The sequence below is a fragment of the Spermophilus citellus genome, assembly GCF_964194105.1.
Source record: "Spermophilus citellus genome assembly, chromosome: 5".
Lineage (NCBI taxonomy): Eukaryota > Metazoa > Chordata > Mammalia > Rodentia > Sciuridae > Spermophilus > Spermophilus citellus.
Genome location: NC_138186.1, coordinates 39,982,376 through 39,993,384, shown reverse-complemented (window position 1 = coordinate 39,993,384; position 11,009 = coordinate 39,982,376). Strand labels below are relative to the sequence as shown.

Genomic DNA, 11,009 nt, shown 5'->3' with positions numbered 1-11,009 from the left:
ACAATCAATCAACAAGTACATGAAAAAATGCTCACCATCTCTAGCAGTCAGAGAAATGCAAATCAAAACCACCCTAAGATACCATCTCACTCCAGTAAGATTGGCAGCCACTATGAAGTCAAACAACAACAAGTGCTGGCGAGGATGTGGAGAAAAGGGTACTCTTATACATTGCTGGTGGGACTGCAAATTGGTACAGCCAATTTGGAAAGCAGTTTGGAGATTCCTGGGAAAGATGGGAATGGAACCACCATTTGACCCTGCTATTGCCTTCCTCAGACTATTCCCTGAAGACCTTAAAAGAGCATGCTACAGGGACACTGCCACATCGATGTTCATAGCAGCACAATTCACAATAGCTAGCCTGTAGACCCAACCCAGATGCCCTTCAGTAGATGAATGGATAAAAATAATGTGGCATCTATACACAATGGAGTACTATGCAGCAATAAAAAATGACAAAATCATAGAATTTGCAGGAAATGGATGGCACTAGAGCAGATTATGCTTAGTGAAGCTAGCCAATCCCTAAAAAACAAATACCAAATGTCTTCTTTGATATAATGAGAGCAACCATGAACAGAGCAGGGAGGAAGAGCAGGAAGAAAAGATTAACATTAAACAGAGACATGAGATGGGAGGGAAAGGGAGAGAAAAGGGAAATTGCATGGAAATGAAGGGAGACCCTCATTGCTATACAAAATTACATATAAGAGGTTGTGAGGGGAATGGGAAAATAAACAAGGAGAGAAATGAATTACAGTAGATGGGGTAGAGAGAGAAGATGGGAGGGGAGGGGAGGGGGGATAGTAGGGGATAGGAAAGGTAGCAGAATACAACAATTACTAATAGGGCATTATGTAAAATTGTGGATGTGTAACCGATGTGATTCTGCAATCTGCATTTGGGGTAAAATTGGGGGTTCATAACCCACTTCAATCTAATGTATGAAATATGATATGTCAAGAGCTTTGTAATGTTGTGAACAACCAATTAAAAAAAGGAAAAAAAAGTGTAGATGTGATGATCAAAAAATCAAAATTCTGTAATAAAGACATCAATTAAACTAAGATTTCAAGGATAAGTACTGTGGTTTGAATGTGATTTGTTACCTCTGAAAGTAATATAGCAGTTTAATATTCATTGTGAGATATTAAGAGGGTAGAAATTAGTCTAAGCATGATATTTAGAAATGGGCCTTTGGGAAGGTCTTTAGGACAAGACAAGGTCATTAAGGTGCAGCTCCCATAATTGAATACTGGTGGCCTTATAAGAAAAGAACAGAAGACACACACACTCTTGCTATGTGATGCTCTGTACCACCTTAGGACTCCACCAGCAAGAATGCTATTAAGGGATACGGCCACTCAACCAGAACTGTAAGCCTGAATAAACCCCTTTTTTATAACTTTGTGGTGTTGTGTTATTAGAAACATAAATCAGACTAATATAGAAAATTGGTACTGATGAAAAAGGCTGTTGCTAGTAAAGAATACTTTAAAATGTGGAAGTGGCTTTGGAAATGGGGCACAGATGGGAAGAATTTGGAAGAGCAGGGTATAAAATGGCTAAATTCTGATGAGGGTTTAGAAGAAGACACAAAGACTAGGGAAAATTTTGAACATGTTACAGGTGGGATAGGTGGTTATGATCAAAACACTGACGAAAATGAGTGGTTTTCTATTGGAAATTACAGTAAAAACCACACTTGCCACACCACTGCAAAGAACTTGGCTGGAGTATTTCATGCCACAGAGGTTTATGAAAGGTTTAAAAGTGATGAACTGTGATAGCTGGTGAAGAAAATATCTCAACAACATTGTAAAATTCAGTCATGGTTTTTCTTGGTAACTTTTAATTGTATACAATAGGCTTCAGGAGCAATGGTATAACCTGAAGGCAGACTTAGGCACATAATTAAATGGAAAGAAAAGCCAAAAGCTAAGAAAAATTCAAAGTCTGACCATGGAAAGAAAGAAGAAAAAGCATGCAACCCAAGTGCCACTTTCCAAAGAAATTAGCATGGATAAAAGGGGGCCAAGTGCCAAAATCTTCAGGACAAGGGGAAAAGGCCTACCAGGCATCTCCCATCATAGGCCATCACAGGTGGCAGAGCTCTTTATGGTCTTACTACCCAGGGCCAACTTGGGATTTGGCTCCCTGCTCTCTGGTGAAGCACACCAAAGCCACTCCAGCCATGGTTCAAGCAGGTTTACCTCGACAATGATGAGGTCATAGCCACTTCCACTGAGAGTTGAAAGGGAAGTCTAGGAGGCCAGACAGAGGCCTGATGCAGGGGCAGAGCTGCACAGAGCCCCCAGGAACAATGACTAATGAAGCTGTGGGAACAGAACCCCCAAGACATCAGAACTGTAGCCTGAGAGAACTGCAATCACGATGTTCCAAACCAAAGGAGCTAAAGTGTGGAATAAGCCCAACAAAGCCATGGAGGTGGGGCTTCTTGAGGCCTTGTGAGGCCCAGCCCTAGTCCCACTGTGTGCAAGATGCCAGAAATGTCACTTTAAGAGTGAATGTCTATCTTCCTGGGTTTTGAACTCACTTTGGGTTAGTTACTCCTTATACTTGCCTATTCTTCCCTTTTGGAATGGAATGTTTACCCTGTGCCCACTACTGAATATTGGAAGTAAATAATTTGTTTTGATTTTATAAGCTCATAGTTGGAAGAAGTTAGTCATAGTATCAAACGAGACCCTAGACTTTGAAGTTTTGAATTAATTCTAGAAGGAGTTAAAGACTTTGGACTGTTTGGATTGAATCATTGTATTTTGTATGTGAGAATGAGTCAAGGGGAACAGGGGTGGAATATTATGGTTTGAATATGGTTTGCCACCACCCAAACTCCAAAGAACAATTCATTTAATATATGAATTCTCATGCAAGGTAGTAATAGAGTGATTATGGTGTATAGAAGTGGGACTTTGGTAGGTCCTTAGGATTAGAAAAGGTCATTATGGTAGAGCCCCCATGAATTAATACTGTTGGTATTATATGAATAAAGAGAACAGAAAACACACACACAAACACACACACACACACACACACACACACACACACACACGTCTTTCTATAAGATGCTCTGCACAAACTTGGGGCACTACCAGAAAATCCATCACCAGACACAACCCCTCAAACTTGGCCCTTGACTGTCAGCCAAAATAAACCTTTTTTAAATAACTTACTCAGTCTATGGTATTGTGTTATTACCAACAAAAGACAAACGAATATAATGAGTAGAAGCTAAGAGTGGAAGGAAGCAAGAGGGTATGCTTGAGGGAGTGCAGCACATCCACTGGGGCTACAGAACAGACAATGAGTGTACTGTGGTGTAATATGAGGCTGTTGAGGTACCTCAAATCCAGATACACTGAGGAGGACTGGGAATAAAGTGCAAAAATAGAGCCCTTGTTTAATGTACAAGGCCTTGGATTTGATCCTCAGTATTACCAAAAAAATTAAATCAAAACCATTGAGATTTGTAAGACATGATAAAGATTGTGCATTTTAAGTGACAGGTTATAAAATCAACACGCATAAATCAAAGGCATTCCTGTATATCAGCAACAAAACCTCTGAAATGGAAATAAGGAAAACCACTCCTTTCACAATATCCTCAAAGAAAATAAGATACTTGGGAATCAACCTAACAAAAGAGGTGAAAGATTTATACAATGAAAACTACAGAACCCTAAAGAGAGAGATAGAAGAAGATCTCAGAAGATGGAAAAATACCCTGTTCATGGATAGGCAGAACTAACATCATCAAAATGGCGATATTACCCAAAGTTCTCTACAGGTTTAATGCGATGCCAATCAAAATCCCAACGGCATTTCTTGTAGAAATAGACAAAGCAATCATGAAATTCATATGGAAAAACAAAAGACCCAGAATAGCAAAAGCAATTCTAAGCAGGAAGTGTGAATCTGGAGGTATAGCGATACCAGAGGTCAAACTGTACTACAAAGCAATAGTAACAAAAACAGCATGGTACTGGTACCAAAACAGGCAGGTGGACCAATGGTACAGAATAGAAGACACAGAGACTAATCCACAAAGTTACAACTATCTTATATTTGATAAAGGGGCTAAAAGCATGCAATGGAGAAAGGATACCATCTTCAACAAATGGTGCTGGGAAAATTGGAAATCCATATGCAAAAAAATGAAATTAAATCCCTTTCTCTCACCATCCACAAAAATTAACTCAAAATGGATCAGGGAGCTAGATATCAAATCAGAGACACTGCGTCTGATAGAAGAAAAAGTTGGCTCCGATCTACATATTGTGGGGTCGGGCTCCAAATTCCTTAATAGGACACCCATAGCCCAAGAGTTAACAACAAGAATAAACAAATGGGACTTACTTAAACTAAAAAGTTTTTTCTCAGCAAGAGAAACAATAAAAGAGGTAAATAGAGAGCCTACATCCTGGGAACAAATTTTTACCCCCCACACCTCCGATAGAGCCCTAATATCCAGAATGTACAAAGAACTCAAAAAATTAGACAATAAGATAACAAATAACCCAATCAACAAATGGGCCAAGGACCTGAACAGACACTTCTCAGAGGAGGACATACAATCAATCAACAAGTACATGAAAAAATGCTCACCATCTCTAGCAATCAGAGAAATGCAAATCAAAACCACCCTAAGATACCATCTCACTCCAGTAAGATTGGCAGCCATTATGAAGTCAAACAACAATAAGTGTTGGTGGGGATGTGGGGAAAAGGGTACACTTGTACACTACTGGTGGGGCTGCAAAATTGTGAGGTCAATTTGGAAAGCAGTATGGAGATTCCTGGGAAAGCTGGGAATGGATCCACCATTTGACCCAGCTATCGCACTTCTCGGACTATTCCCTGAGGACCTTAAAAAAGCGCACTATAGGGATACGGCTGCATCAATGATTATAGTGGCACAATTCACAATAGCTAGACTGTGGAACCAATCTAGATGCCCCTCAATAGATGAATGGATAAAAAAATGCGGCATCTATACACAATGGAGTATTATGCAGCACTAAGAAATGACAAAATCATAGAATTTGCAGAGAAATGGATGGCATTAGAGCAGATTATGCTAAGCGAAGCTAGCCAAGCCCTAAAAAACAAATGCCAAATGTCTGCTTTGATATAAAGAGAACAACTAAGAACAGAACAGGAAGGAAGAGCATGAGGAAAAGACTACAGTAAACAAAGACGAATGGGGGGAGAGAAACGGAGAGAGAAGGGAAAGCACATGGAAATAGTAGGAGACCTTCAATGATACATAAAATTATAAGAGGTTATGAGGGGCAAGGGGGAGGGAAAAAAAGGGAGAGAATTGAACAACAGCAGGGGAGGTAGAGAGGGAAGATGGGAAGGGAGGGGAGGGGAGGGGGGATAGTAGGGGATAGGAAAGGTAGCAGAATACAACAGTCACTAATATGGCATTATGTAAAAATGTGAATATGTAACAGATGTGATTCTGCAATCTGTATTTGGGGTGAAAATGGTAATTCAAAACACAATTTGAGTCAAATGTATGAAAGAAGATATATCATGAACTATGTAATGCTTTAAATAATCAATAAAAAAATTAAAAAAAAAGATTGTGCATTTTTCATAAAAGCAATGGTTCTGTGGTTGCCTACCTAAAAAAAATAACATAGTTATATTTTCTTTTTTGAAAATATAATTCTATATGCATTGTGAACAACACATTAGATGGGGCAAGAATGAGAATGGTACACCAGATGGAAGGCTGGTGATATTCTAGTCAATCAACCAAAGCATGAACCAGAATAGATACCATGTAGATAGGAACATTTACTGAGCTGCAACTATTAGCACTGAGATAAATACTGAGATGCAGGTTTTGCCTTCAAATAAATCATCTTGAAAAACAGAATCACAAACAAGTGGTTATAATATCACAAAATACAAAGTTTAATCTACACAGAACTTGCACACTTATAGAATGCTAGGGAAACTCTGTTCCCCTCACTCCATTGTCTTTGTGCCTCCTCAGTTGACTGTCCTTTCTAAATTCCAACTCTTGTCCCTCCCATTGATATCTTAGTTTACAAGCCTCAGCTGGTATAAGAGAGACACATTGACAGAAGACAGAATCCAGGTTACTGCACACCTGTGTCTTCAGGGAGTATAGACATTCTCTTCACACCAAATCCTTCTTGAAACAGAATAAGGACCATAATGAACTGCAACAAGACTCCTGACTTTGTCCTCTCAGGGATGTCCAGTGATCCAGAAAACCAGCAGTTCCTCTTTGGCTCTTTATGGCTCTCTATTTGTTGGACCTCCTTGGGAACTCACTCCTTCTGTTGGCCATTGGCACTGACATTCATCTCCACACTCCCATGTACTTCTTCCTCAGCCAGATCTCCCTGGTGAATCTATGCTTCACTACTACCACAGCCCCTAAAATGAGAGAGGATTTGTGGACCCACAATGGATCCATCTCATTCTCTGGGTGTCTGACCCAATTATACTTCTTTGCTGTTTTTGCTGACATGGACAACCTACCCTTAGCCATCATGGCCATTGCCCACTATGCTGCTATTTGCTATCCACTGCATTACCCACTTGTAATGAGACCTTGCAGATGTGGGGTGCTTGTAGGTATATCATGGGGAGTAGCCCACTTGGTCTCTTTAGTCCATATCTTGTTGCTATCCCAGCTATCTTTCCATGTTAATCAAGGGATTCCTCACTTTTTTGTGATTTTGGCCCTCTCTTATGGCTTTCTTGCTCTGATGCCCAACTCAATGAGGACCTGACAATGGCTCTGGCTGGGGTTTTGGGAATCAGTGCTCTCTTCTGTGTTATAAGTTCCTATACCAGTATTTTCCATGCTGTGGCCAGAATTCCATCAGCACAGGGCAAAATAAAAGCTATAGACACATGGAGCTCCCACCTCTCCATGGTCATCCTCTTCTACAGCACAGTATTTGCCACCTACCTGAAGCCCCCATCAACTTCTCACTCCTCTGGGGAGCTGGTTGCTGTTGTCATGTATACACTGGTAACTCCCACTCTAAACCCTTTCATTTATAGTCTGAGAAATAAGGATGTAAAGAATTCATTGAAAAGGATCCTGGGCATGGAGAATTATCAGGATGACCATGTACTTTTAGAAAAATTACTCCCTATTTCACTACTACAGTAACAAAGAGAGTTGGTCAAAATCATGGCTGTGCTAGAGCATGATATGATCCACTGAAAAGAACACTGGATTGAATTGGCTGTTCTTTAAATAGCTTTTGATTATGCATTCACTTCACTACAACATTTGATAACCATGAGCATTTTTCTCTGGGGTTTAATACTGAAGTTCCTCCCCATCACTTTGCTATAGTCAAAGTCATCTTTGCTGTCATCAACAAAGATAATTGATGTCATCAGTACCATCATCAATAATAAGAGAAAGGAAACTGGGCCAATGCCAAACTTATTCCCCCTTTAGTTTCTCTCTTTTCAGAACGTTTTATATATCCATGTGTTTGTGTGATGTTTGAGACTTTCTGATTAGTTTCTGATACTATGGCTGAGAATTGGAAGACACCTAAAACCAAGAGGGCTTTTTTGAAAACACTTCTTTTTTTGAAAATAGTACAAATGAATATTTCTTACATATGTTTATGTGTTTATTAAGTTTTAAGTGAAAAAAATAAAATAGTTTATTGCTCTATGAATGAACTGATCCTTCAAATACAGACTGACAATGGGTGATGTGGGTGATATCTTTGCATTATAAAAACAGTACACACTATTTTTTTTAGTCATTATGATGTTTTTGGCCTGTGTTCCTTTATACACCATATACATTATATCAAAAGAAGACTATGTGTTCTGATAATTGGTATCATCCACTGTATTTCATGTTATTGTACATTATGAATTATATGATCAGTTGAAACACTTAATGATTAATTCTATTTGGGTGAATAACTTGATACATGGGTAAATATAACTTTGCCTTAAGAAGAATATTTCTGAAGTTCTCAGACTGCATTCTCTTTTCCATGTTCACATCTGAGTCTATAATTTCTTCCTGGCTCATCTAGAAGTTAATACCTTCTTTTCAATTCTAATCAAATGACTTGCCAGAGCAGGTGTTCAGAAATTATTTTCAAGCAAATAATGATTGAATGGGTAATTCAAGCTGATATATCCTCTGGCTGATTTTAAGAAATTATTTAAAGATCATTGGAGAAATTTGAACATGTCTTGTGTATTAGATGATATTAAGGAAATGTTGATAATTTTGTTAAGTACTCTAATGGCCTGATGGGCATGGTTTTTTAATGTCTGTATCAGGAAAGGAATATACTAAATACATGTGGAATATATATGTGCACAACATATTTACCCAGCATCTGGAATTTGTTTCTTTCCTTCCCATTGATAAGACAGAATGCATTACTTTACATCTACTTTTATTTGTGTGGTGCTATTTTCTAACAAAACAAACAAGCAAAAAGGAGCTGTAGGGATTTCAAACAAAGTTAGCCAAATGTTTATGTTGAAGCCAGATGGCAAATTGGGACTCACTGTGCCACTCTCTATTTTTGTATACATTTTAAATCTTCTACAATAAAAAATTAAAAACAAATAAGTAAAATGAATTCATCTTTATTTTTAAATATACATACCCTTAGACCTAGCAATTTATGTCCAAAAAATGTATTATAGAAAAACCTGAATGTTCACAATGTACACATAATAAAAGAACGAATTACAACTAAAACATTCCTACCAATAGAAGATTATTTAAGCAAATCATGGTTAGCAATACTAAAGCCCAAAAGAATAAAGAAGTAGATATTTTTAATATAGGAAGTTTTTCATGACAGAGTGCTCAATAAAAACCAGATTTCAAGCTCTATGATACATAAATAAGTAGAAAGAAATTGTTAAATATCATCTAGCAATAATATAGTTAATATTTCTAAATTTGTTTTGATATTACTGTTTTGCTTCTCTATTTTCATTTTTCTTATTATTACTTTACTTATACATATTTATGGGGTACAATGTGATAATTCATTTCATATATTCATATTCAATACATATATAGCATGTACTATGGGTAATGATAAAATCAGGGTAATATTTATGGCATATTTAATAAAGAACTAAAAAAAGTTTAAATAAGTTTTTAAACTAACATTTGAAAAGTACTGCTCTGGATCTTCTTTTTTGTTGTATTTTGGTTTAACTACAGGAGAGCCAAAGGGGAAGGTTGGAATAGAACAGTTATTCCTTTCCAGCCACTTCTAGAGACTTCTCAGTGGAGACTTCAAAGTCCAAACCAAAATCTTCACTACCCTCTTTCTTCAATGAAATGTTTCCATTTTTTTTTTTTTTAATTTGAAGAAGCCTTTGTAGTGCCTGATGAACCTCCTTGTTCCTGAGGGTGTAGATGACAGGATTGAAGATGGGAGTGACCACAGTATAGAGCAAGGCAACGACCTTGGAGAGAAGCTGGGAGTGGACAGGTGAGGGCGCAATGTACAAGACCACGAGAGTTCCATAGAAGGTGGACACTAAAGCAAGGTGGGAGGAGAATGTGGAAAAAGCCTTTCTCCTGCTGGCCCCAGCAGGAACTCTCAGCACAGTCACCATGATGCGAGCATAGGATGTCAGAATCAGTCCAAATGGAACAGTGAGGAAGACTACAGAGAGAACAAAGGTTGTCACCTGGGCTACTCTGGGATCTGAGCAAGCCAGGACCACCAAAGGCATGAAGTCACAATAAAAGTGATCGATGCGGTTGGAGCCACAGAACCTCAGCTGGGCCATCAGGACCACAACCAATCCATCTACCATGAAGCCAGACAGCCAGGCTTTGACCACCAGCCCCATGCACCATCTAGGCCCCATCAGGAGTTGATAGCGGAGTGGGTAGCAGATTGCCAAGAAGCAATCATACGCCATAACAGCCAGTAGGAAGCATTCTGCTGTGGCTAGAGAACCAAAGATGAAGAACTGGGTTAAGCAACCAGTCACAGAGATGGCTGCCTCCTGCAGGAAGCCCTCCAGCATTTTTGGCACCACTGTGGATCTATAGAGGATCTCCAGGAAGGACAGAGTAGCCAGAAAGAAGTACATGGGCGTGTGCAGCCTCTGGGAGCTAATCACTACCACAATGATCAGAATATACCCTATGACAATGAAGGCGTAGACAACAGTGAACACAATAAAGAAAAGAAAATGCAGCTCAGGGATGTCATAGAAGCCAAGGAGGACAAATTAAGCAATAGTTTGGTTTTCTAAGGAGGCAATTTCCATGTGGATCATCCAGGTTTCTATTTGGCAGTAATTGGAGAAATTTTAGTGCATCTCTAGGAGAAATTGTTGTGCATTTATATTTCTTCTATAGCAAACATAAGATTCATAGGACTTAAACAAAAAAGGATGAAAATGAGTCTTCAAGTGAGAATTACTTTTAAAAAGTCTTTGTCTATCTCCTCTTCATTTGTTACTCATTCTCCAGCTCTCTTTCTTCTCTGCCTTCCTTAATTGTGCATGTTCAAGGTTCAAGAGAATTAAACACAATTTTAGTCTCTCAAAACCCTTTGACCTACTAATTCCACCTGCTACTATACAGTGAATTCAGCAGCCAAACCTGTATAATCAGTCATGGTTTCCTTCATCTGCACCAGTGTAATTTCCTCCAAATGTCTGGTAGACATATTCCAAAACAACAGACCCTTTTATCCTCCACAGCTATAGCCAGCATTTTTATGAGTGGCTTTAAAGTTCAATGTGAATCCCGTGGTCACTCTGTTAGAGTCATCTTTATTTCAACAACATTTTTCCTTCTCCATCTCCAATCAGTGAAATTTCATCAACTATTCCCTGGGAAATTTATATATATTTCTCCCTCTCTTCCTACTCTTACGTGAGGCTGATGATCTACTGTGTAGTCATCTAGTCTCTGTTTATGACTCTCTCTTACCAAAATAACTTCCTTGAAATAC

The 11,009-nt window shown here is 38.6% G+C and overlaps 2 pseudogenes across 2 annotated transcripts; one reads left to right on the top strand and one right to left on the bottom strand.

Annotated features, from left to right (window-relative positions):
* Positions 1–6,219: 6,219 nt before the first annotated feature.
* On the top strand, positions 6,220–7,192 carry LOC308649326 (olfactory receptor 1G1-like; annotated as a pseudogene). Its single transcript has one exon. The product of its transcript is annotated as an olfactory receptor 1G1-like (transcript).
* Positions 7,193–9,282: 2,090 nt separating this feature from the next.
* On the bottom strand, positions 9,283–10,326 carry LOC308649324 (olfactory receptor 11A1-like; annotated as a pseudogene). Its single transcript has one exon. The product of its transcript is annotated as an olfactory receptor 11A1-like (transcript).
* Between the last annotated feature and the right edge of the window lie 683 nt (positions 10,327–11,009).